Below are 9,283 nucleotides of genomic sequence, written 5' to 3'. Positions count from 1 at the left end.
GACGTTTTTGGACTTTTTTGGCCCTTTATTCCACTTTGTATGCTATTAGACGCCTCTAAAGACTATAATATGTTGTTTTTAGCCATTTTTGGGACATGCCAAAATTTGACATTTTTGCCTTCCTATACTATGCGATTTTTTTGCTGATTTTTCAACATGCTAAATTATGACGTTTATGGCCTTTTTTGGCCCTTGTTTCCACTTTGTATACTATGACACGTCGCTAAAGGCTATAATATGTTGTTTTTAGCCATTTTTGGGACATGCCAAAATTTGACATTTTTGCCTTACTATACTATGCGATTTTTTCGCTGATTTGTCAACATGCTAAATTATGACGTTTTTGGACTTTTTTGGCCCTTGTTTCCACTTTGTATGCTATTAGACGCCTCTAAAGACTATAATATGTTGTTTTTAGCCATTTTTGGGACATGCCAAAATTTGACATTTTTGCCTTACTATACTATGCGATTTTTTCGCTAATTTGTCAACATGCTAAATTATGATGTTTTTGGACTTTTTTGGCCCTTGTTTCCACTTTGTATGCTATGACACGCCTCTACAGGCTATAATATGTCGTTTTTAGCCATTTTTGGGACATGCCAAAATTTGACATTTTTGCCTTACTATACTATGCGATTTTTTCGCTGATTTTTCAACATGCTAAATTATGACGTTTATGGCATTTTTTGGCCCTTGTTTCCACTTTGTATACTATGACACGTCTCTAAAGGCTATAATATGTTGTTTTTAGCCATTTTTGGGACATGCCAAAATTTGACATTTTTGCCTTACTATACTATGCGATTTTTTCGCTGATTTGTCAACATGCTAAATTATGACGCGTTTTTGGACTTTTTGGCCCTTGTTTCCACTTTGTATGCTATGACACGCCTCTAAAGGCTATAATATGTTGTTTTTAGCCATTTTTGGGACATGCCAAAATTTGACATTTTTGCCTTACTATACTATGCGATTTTTTCGCTGATTTTTCAACATGCTAAATTATGACGTTTATGGCCTTTTTTGGCCCTTGTTTCCACTTTGTATACTATGACACGTCTCTAAAGGCTATAATATGTTGTTTTTAGCCATTTTTGGGACATGCCAAAATTTGACATTTTTGCCTTACTATACTATGCGATTTTTTCGCTGATTTTTCAACATGCTAAATTATGACGTTTTTCGACTTTTTTGGCCCTTGTTTCCACTTTGTATGCTATGACACGCCTCTAAAGGCTATAATATGTTGTTTTTAGCCATTTTTGGGACATGCCAAAATTTGACATTTTTGCCTTACTATACTATGCGATTTTTTCGCTGATTTGTCAACATGCTAAATTATGAGGTTTTTGGACTTTTTTGGCCCTTGTTTCCACTTTGTATGATATTAGATGCCTCTAAAGACTATAATATGTTGTTTTTAGCCATTTTTGGGACATGCCAAAATTTGACATTTTTGCCTTACTATACTATGCGATTTTTTCGCTGATTTTTCAACATGCTAAATTATGACGTTTATGGCCTTTTTTGGCCCTTGTTTCCACTTTGTATACTATGACACGTCTCTAAAGGCTATAATATGTTGTTTTTAGCCATTTTTGGGACATGCCAAAATTTGACATTTTTGCCTTACTATACTATGCGATTTTTTCGCTGATTTGTCAACATGCTAAATTATGACGTTTTTGGACTTTTTTGGCCCTTGTTTCCACTTTGTATGCTATGACACGCCTCTAAAGGCTATAATATGTTGTTTTTAGCCATTTTTGGGACATGCCAAAATTTGACATTTTTGCCTTACTATACTATGCGATTTTTTCGCTGATTTTTCAATATGCTAAATTATGAGGTTTTAGGACTTTTTTGGCCCTTGTTTCCACTTTGTATGCTATTAGATGCCTCTAAAGACTATAATATGTTGTTTTTAGCCATTTTTGGGACATGCCAAAATTTGACATTTTTGCCTTACTATACTATGCGATTTTTTCGCTGATTTTTCAACATGCTAAATTATGACGTTTATGGCCTTTTTTGGCCCTTGTTTCCACTTTGTATACTATGACACGTCTCTAAAGGCTATAATATGTTGTTTTTAGCCATTTTTGGGACATGCCAAAATTTGACATTTTTGCCTTACTATACTATGCGATTTTTTCGCTGATTTGTCAACATGCTAAATTATGACGTTTTTGGACTTTTTTGGCCCTTGTTTCCACTTTGTATGCTATGACACGCCTCTAAAGGCTATAATATGTTGTTTTTAGCCATTTTTGGGACATGCCAAAATTTGACATTTTTGCCTTACTATACTATGCGATTTTTTCGCTGATTTTTCAACATGCTAAATTATGACGTTTATGGCCTTTTTTGGCCCTTTTTCCACTTTGTATGCTATGACACGCCTCTAAAGGCTATAATATGTTGTTTTTAGCCATTTTTGGGACATGCCAAAATTTGACATTTTTGCCTTACTATACTATGCGATTTTTTCGCTGATTTGTCAACATGCTAAATTATGACGTTTTTCGACTTTTTTGGCCCTTGTTTCCACTTTATATACTATGACACGTCTCTAAAGGCTATAATATGTTGTTTTTAGCCATTTTTGGGACATGTCAAAATTTGACATTTTTACCTTACTATACTATGCGATTTTTTCGCTGATTTGTCAACATGCTAAATTATGACGTTTTTGGACTTTTTTGGCCCTTGTTTCCACTTTGTATGCTATGACACGCCTCTAAAGGCTATAATATGTTGTTTTTAGCCATTTTTGGGACATGCCAAAATTTGACATTTTTGCCTTACTATACTATGCGATTTTTTTCGCTGATTTGTCAACATGCTAAATTATGAGGTTTTTGGACTTTTTTGGCCCTTTATTCCACTTTGTATACTATGACACGCCTCTAAAGGCTATAATATGTTGTTTTTAGCCATTTTTGGGACATGCCAAAATTTGACATTTTTGCCTTACTATACTATGCGATTTTTTTCGCTGATTTGTCAACATGCTAAATTATGACGTTTTTGGACTTTTTTGGCCCTTGTTTCCACTTTGTATGCTATGACACGCCTCTAAAGGCTATAATATGTTGTTTTTAGCCATTTTTGGGACATGCCAAAATTTGACATTTTTGCCTTACTATACTATGCGATTTTTTCGCTGATTTTTCAATATGCTAAATTATGACGTTTATGGACTTTTTTGGCCCTTGTTTCCACTTTGTATGCTATTAGACGCCTCTAAAGACTATAATATGTTGCTTTTAGCCATTTTTGGGACATGCCAAAATTTGACATTTTTGCCTTACTATACTATGCGATTTTTTTCGCTGATTTTTCAACATGCTAAATTATGACGTTTATGGCCTTTTTTGGCCCTTGTTTCCACTTTGTATACTATGACACGTCTCTAAAGGCTATAATATGTTGTTTTTAGCCATTTTTGGGACATGCCAAAATTTGACATTTTTGCCTTACTATACTATGCGATTTTTTCGCTGATTTGTCAACATGCTAAATTATGACGTTTTTGGACTTTTTTGGCCCTTGTTTCCACTTTGTATGCTATTAGACGCCTCTAAAGACTATAATATGTTGTTTTTAGCCATTTTTGGGACATGCCAAAATTTGACATTTTTGCCTTACTATACTATGCGATTTTTTTCGCTGATTTGTCAACATGCTAAATTATGACGTTTTTGGACTTTTTTGGCCCTTGTTTCCACTTTGTATGCTATGACACGCCTCTAAAGGCTATAATATGTTGTTTTTAGCCATTTTTGGGACATGCCAAAATTTGACATTTTTGCCTTACTATACTATGCGATTTTTTCGCTGATTTTTCAACATGCTAAATTATGACGTTTATGGCATTTTTTGGCCCTTGTTTCCACTTTGTATACTATGACACGTCTCTAAAGGCTATAATATGTTGTTTTTTAGCCATTTTTGGGACATGCCAAAATTTGACATTTTTGCCTCTATACTATGCGATTTTTTCGCTGATTTGTCAACATGTTAATTTATGAGGTTTTTGGACTTTTTTGGCCCTTGTTTCCACTTTGTATGCTATGACACGCCTCTAAAGGCTATAATATGTTGTTTTTAGCCATTTTTGGGACATGCCAAAATTTGACATTTTTGCCTTACTATACTATGCGATTTTTTCGCTGATTTTTCAATATGCTAAATTATGAGTTTTTAGTACTTTTTTGGCCCTTGTTTCCACTTTGTATGCTATTAGACGCCTCTAAAGACTATAATATGTTGTTTTTAGCCATTTTTGGGACATGCCAAAATTTGACATTTTTGCCTTACTATACTATGCGATTTTTTCGCTGATTTGTCAACATGCTAAATTATGACGTTTTTGGACTTTTTTGGCCCTTGTTTCCACTTTGTATGCTATGACACGCCTCTAAAGGCTATAATATGTTGTTTTTAGCCATTTTTGGGACATGCCAAAATTTGACATTTTTGCCTTACTATACTATGCGATTTTTTCGCTGATTTGTCAACATGCTAAATTATGACGCGTTTTTGGACTTTTTGGCCCTTGTTTCCACTTTGTATGCTATTAGACGCCTCTAAAGACTATAATATGTTGTTTTAGCCATTTTTGGGACATGCCAAAATTTGACATTTTTGCCTTACTATACTATGCGATTTTTTCGCTGATTTGTCAACATGCTAAATTATGAGGTTTTAGGACTTTTTTGGCCCTTGTTTCCACTTTGTATGCTATTAGACGCCTCTAAAGACTATAATATGTTGTTTTTAGCCATTTTTGGGACATGCCAAAATTTGACATTTTGCCTTACTATACTATGCGATTTTTTCGCTGATTTTTCAACATGCTAAATTATGACGTTTATGGCCTTTTTTGGCCCTTGTTTCCACTTTGTATACTATGACACGTCTCTAAAGGCTATAATATGTTGTTTTTAGCCATTTTTGGGACATGCCAAAATTTGACATTTTTGCCTTACTATACTATGCGATTTTTTCGCTAATTTGTCAACATGCTAAATTATGACGTTTTTGGACTTTTTTGGCCCTTGTTTCCACTTTGTATGCTATGACACGCCTCTAAAGGCTATAATATGTTGTTTTTAGCCATTTTTGGGACATGCCAAAATTTGACATTTTTGCCTTACTATACTATGCGATTTTTTCGCTGATTTTTCAACATGCTAAATTATGACGTTTATGGCCTTTTTTGGCCCTTTTTCCCCTTTGTGTGCTATGACACGCCTCTAAAGGCTATAATATGTTGTTTTTAGCCATTTTTGGGACATGCCAAAATTTGACATTTTTGCCTTACTATACTATGCGATTTTTTTCGCTGATTTGTCAACATGCTAAATTATGAGGTTTTAGGACTTTTTTGGCCCTTGTTTCCACTTTGTATGCTATTAGACGCCTCTAAAGACTATAATATGTTGTTTTTAGCCATTTTTGGGACATGCCAAAATTTGACATTTTTGCCTTACTATACTATGCGATTTTTCGCTGATTTTTCAACATGCTAAATTATGACGTTTATGGCCTTTTTGGCCCTTGTTTCCACTTTGTATACTATGACACGCCTCTAAAGGCTATAATATGTCGTTTTTAGCCATTTTTGGGACATGCCAAAATTTGACATTTTTGCCTTACTATACTATGCGATTTTTTCGCTGATTTGTCAACATGCTAAATTATGAGGTTTTTGGACTTTTTTGGCCCTTGTTTCCACTTTGTATGCTATTAGACGCCTCTAAAGGCTATAATATGTTGTTTTTAGCCATTTTTGGGACATGCCAAAATTTGACATTTTTGCCTTACTATACTATGCGATTTTTTCGCTGATTTTTCAACATGCTAAATTATGACGTTTATGGCCTTTTTTGGCCCTTGTTTCCACTTTGTATACTATGACACGTCTCTAAAGGCTATAATATGTTGTTTTTAGCCATTTTTGGGACATGCCAAAATTTGACATTTTTGCCTTACTATACTATGCGATTTTTTCGCTGATTTGTCAACATGCTAAATTATGACGTTTTTGGACTTTTTTGGCCCTTGTTTCCACTTTGTATGCTATGACACGCCTCTAAAGGCTATAATATGTTGTTTTTAGCCATTTTTGGGACATGCCAAAATTTGACATTTTTGCCTTACTATACTATGCGATTTTTCCGCAGATTTTTCAACATGCTAAATTATGATGTTTTTGGCCTTTTTTGGCCCTTGTTTCCACTTTGTATACTATGACACTTCTCTAAAGGCTATAATATGTCGTTTTTAGCCATTTTTGGGACATGCCAAAATTTGACATTTTGCCTTACTATACTATGCGATTTTTTTCGCTGATTTGTCAACATGCTAAATTATAGCGTTTATGGACTTTTTGGCCCTTGTTTCCACTTTGTATACTATGACACGCCTATAAAGACTGTAATATGTTGTTTTTAGCCATTTTTGGGACATGCCAAAATTTGACATTTTTGCCTTACTATACTATGCGATTTTTTCGCTGATTTGTCAACATGCTAAATTATGACGGTTTTCAGCTTTTTTGGCCCTTGTTTTCAATTTGTATGCTATGACACGTCTTTAAAGACTATAATATGTTGTTTTTAGCCATTTTTGGGACATGCCAAAATTTGACATTTTTGCCTTACTATACTATGCGATTTTTTCGCTGATTTGTCAACATGCTAAATTATGACGTTTTTGGACTTTTTTGGCCCTTGTTTCCACTTTGTATGCTATGACACGCCTCTAAAGGCTATAATATGTTGTTTTTAGCCATTTTTGGGACATGCCAAAATTTGACATTTTTGCCTTACTATACTATGCGATTTTTTTCGCTGATTTGTCAACATGCTAAATTATGAGGTTTTTGGACTTTTTTGGCCCTTGTTTCCACTTTGTATGCTATGAGACGCCTCTAAAGGCTATAATATGTTGTTTTAGCCATTTTTGGGACATGCCAAAATTTGACATTTTTGCCTTACTATACTATGCGATTTTTTCGCTGATTTTTCAACATGCTAAATTATGACGTTTATGGCATTTTTTGGCCCTTGTTTCCACTTTGTATACTATGACACGTCTCTAAAGGCTATAATATGTTGTTTTTAGCCATTTTTTGGACATGCCAAAATTTGACATTTTTGCCTTACTATACTATGCGATTTTTTCGCTAATTTGTCAACATGCTAAATTATGGCGTTTTGGACTTTTTGGCCCTTGTTTCCACTTTGTATGCTATTAGACGCCTCTAAAGGCTATAATATGTTGTTTTTAGCCATTTTTGGGACATGCCAAAATTTGACATTTTTGCCTTACTATACTATGCGATTTTTTCGCTGATTTTTCAACATGCTAAATTATGACGTTTATGGCCTTTTTTGGCCCTTGTTTCCACTTTGTATAATATGACACGTCTCTAAAGGCTATAATATTTTGTTTTTAGCCATTTTTGGGACATGCCAAAATTTGACATTTTTGCCTTACTATACTATGCGATTTTTTCGCTAATTTGTCAACATGCTAAATTATGACGTTTATGGACTTTTTTGGCCCTTGTTTCCACTTTGTATACTATGACACGTCTCTAAAGGCTATAATATGTTGTTTTTAGCCATTTTTGGGACATGCCAAAATTTGACATTTTTGCCTTACTATACTATGCGATTTTTTTCGCTGATTTGTCAACATGCTAAATTATGACGTTTTTCGACTTTTTTGGCCCTTGTTTCCACTTTGTATGCTATGACACGTCTTTAAAGACTATAATATGTCGTTTTTAGCCATTTTTGGGACATGCCAAAATTTGACATTTTTGCCTTACTATACTATGCGATTTTTTCGCTGATTTTTCAACATGCTAAATTATGACGTTTATGGCCTTTTTTGGCCCTTGTTTCCACTTTGTATACTATGACACGTCTCTAAAGGCTATAATATGTTGTTTTTAGCCATTTTTGGGACATGCCAAAATTTGACATTTTTGCCTTACTATACTATGCGATTTTTTCGCTAATTTGTCAACATGCTAAATTATGACGTTTTTGGACTTTTTTGGCCCTTGTTTCCACTTTGTATACTATGACACGTCTTTAAAGACTATAATATGTCGTTTTTTGCCATTTTTGGGACATGCCAAAATTTGACATTTTTGCCTTACTATACTATGCGATTTTTTTCGCTGATTTTTCAACATGCTAAATTATGACGTTTTTGGACTTTTTTGGCCCTTGTTTCCACTTTGTATGCTATTAGACGCCTCTAAAGGCTATAATATGTTGTTTTTAGCCATTTTTGGGACATGCCAAAATTTGACATTTTTGCCTTACTATACTATGCGATTTTTTTCGCTGATTTGTCAACATGCTAAATTATGACGTTTTTCGACTTTTTTGGCCCTTTATTCCACTTTGTATGCTATAAGACGCCTCTAAAGGCTATAATATGTTGTTTTTAGCCATTTTTGGGACATGCCAAAATTTGACATTTTTGCCTTACTATACTATGCGATTTTTTCGCTGATTTTTCAACATGCTAAATTATGACGTTTATGGCCTTTTTTGGCCCTTGTTTCCACTTTGTATACTATGACACGTCTCTAAAGGCTATAATATGTTGTTTTTAGCCATTTTTGGGACATGCCAAAATTTGACATTTTTGCCTTACTATACTATGCGATTTTTTCGCTAATTTGTCAACATGCTAAATTATGACGTTTATGGACTTTTTTGGCCCTTGTTTCCACTTTGTATACTATGACAGGTCTCTAAAGGCTATAATATGTTGTTTTTAGCCATTTTTGGGACATGCCAAAATTTGACATTTTTGCCTTACTATACTATGCGATTTTTTTCGCTGATTTGTCAACATGCTAAATTATGACGTTTTTGGACTTTTTTGGCCCTTGTTTCCACTTTGTATGCTATGACACGTCTCTAAAGGCTATAATATGTTGTTTTTAGCCATTTTTGGGACATGCCAAAATTTGACATTTTTGCCTTACTATACTATGCGATTTTTTCGCTGATTTGTCAACATGCTAAATTATGAGGTTTTTGGACTTTTTTGGCCCTTGTTTCCACTTTGTATGCTATGACACGCCTCTAAAGGCTATAATATGTTGTTTTAGCCATTTTGGGACATGCCAAAATTTGACATTTTGCCTTACTATACTATGCGATTTTTTAGCTGATTTTTCAACATGCTAAATTATGACGTTTATGGCCTTTTTTGGCCCTTGTTTCCACTTTGTATACTA

The sequence above is a fragment of the Plectropomus leopardus genome, chromosome 8 (assembly GCF_026936395.1).
Source record: "Plectropomus leopardus strain MGB_pleo_1.0 chromosome 8, ASM2693639v1, whole genome shotgun sequence".
In the NCBI taxonomy this organism is placed as follows: Eukaryota; Metazoa; Chordata; class Actinopteri; order Perciformes; family Serranidae; genus Plectropomus; species Plectropomus leopardus.
Note: the sequence above shows the minus strand (reverse complement) of the source record.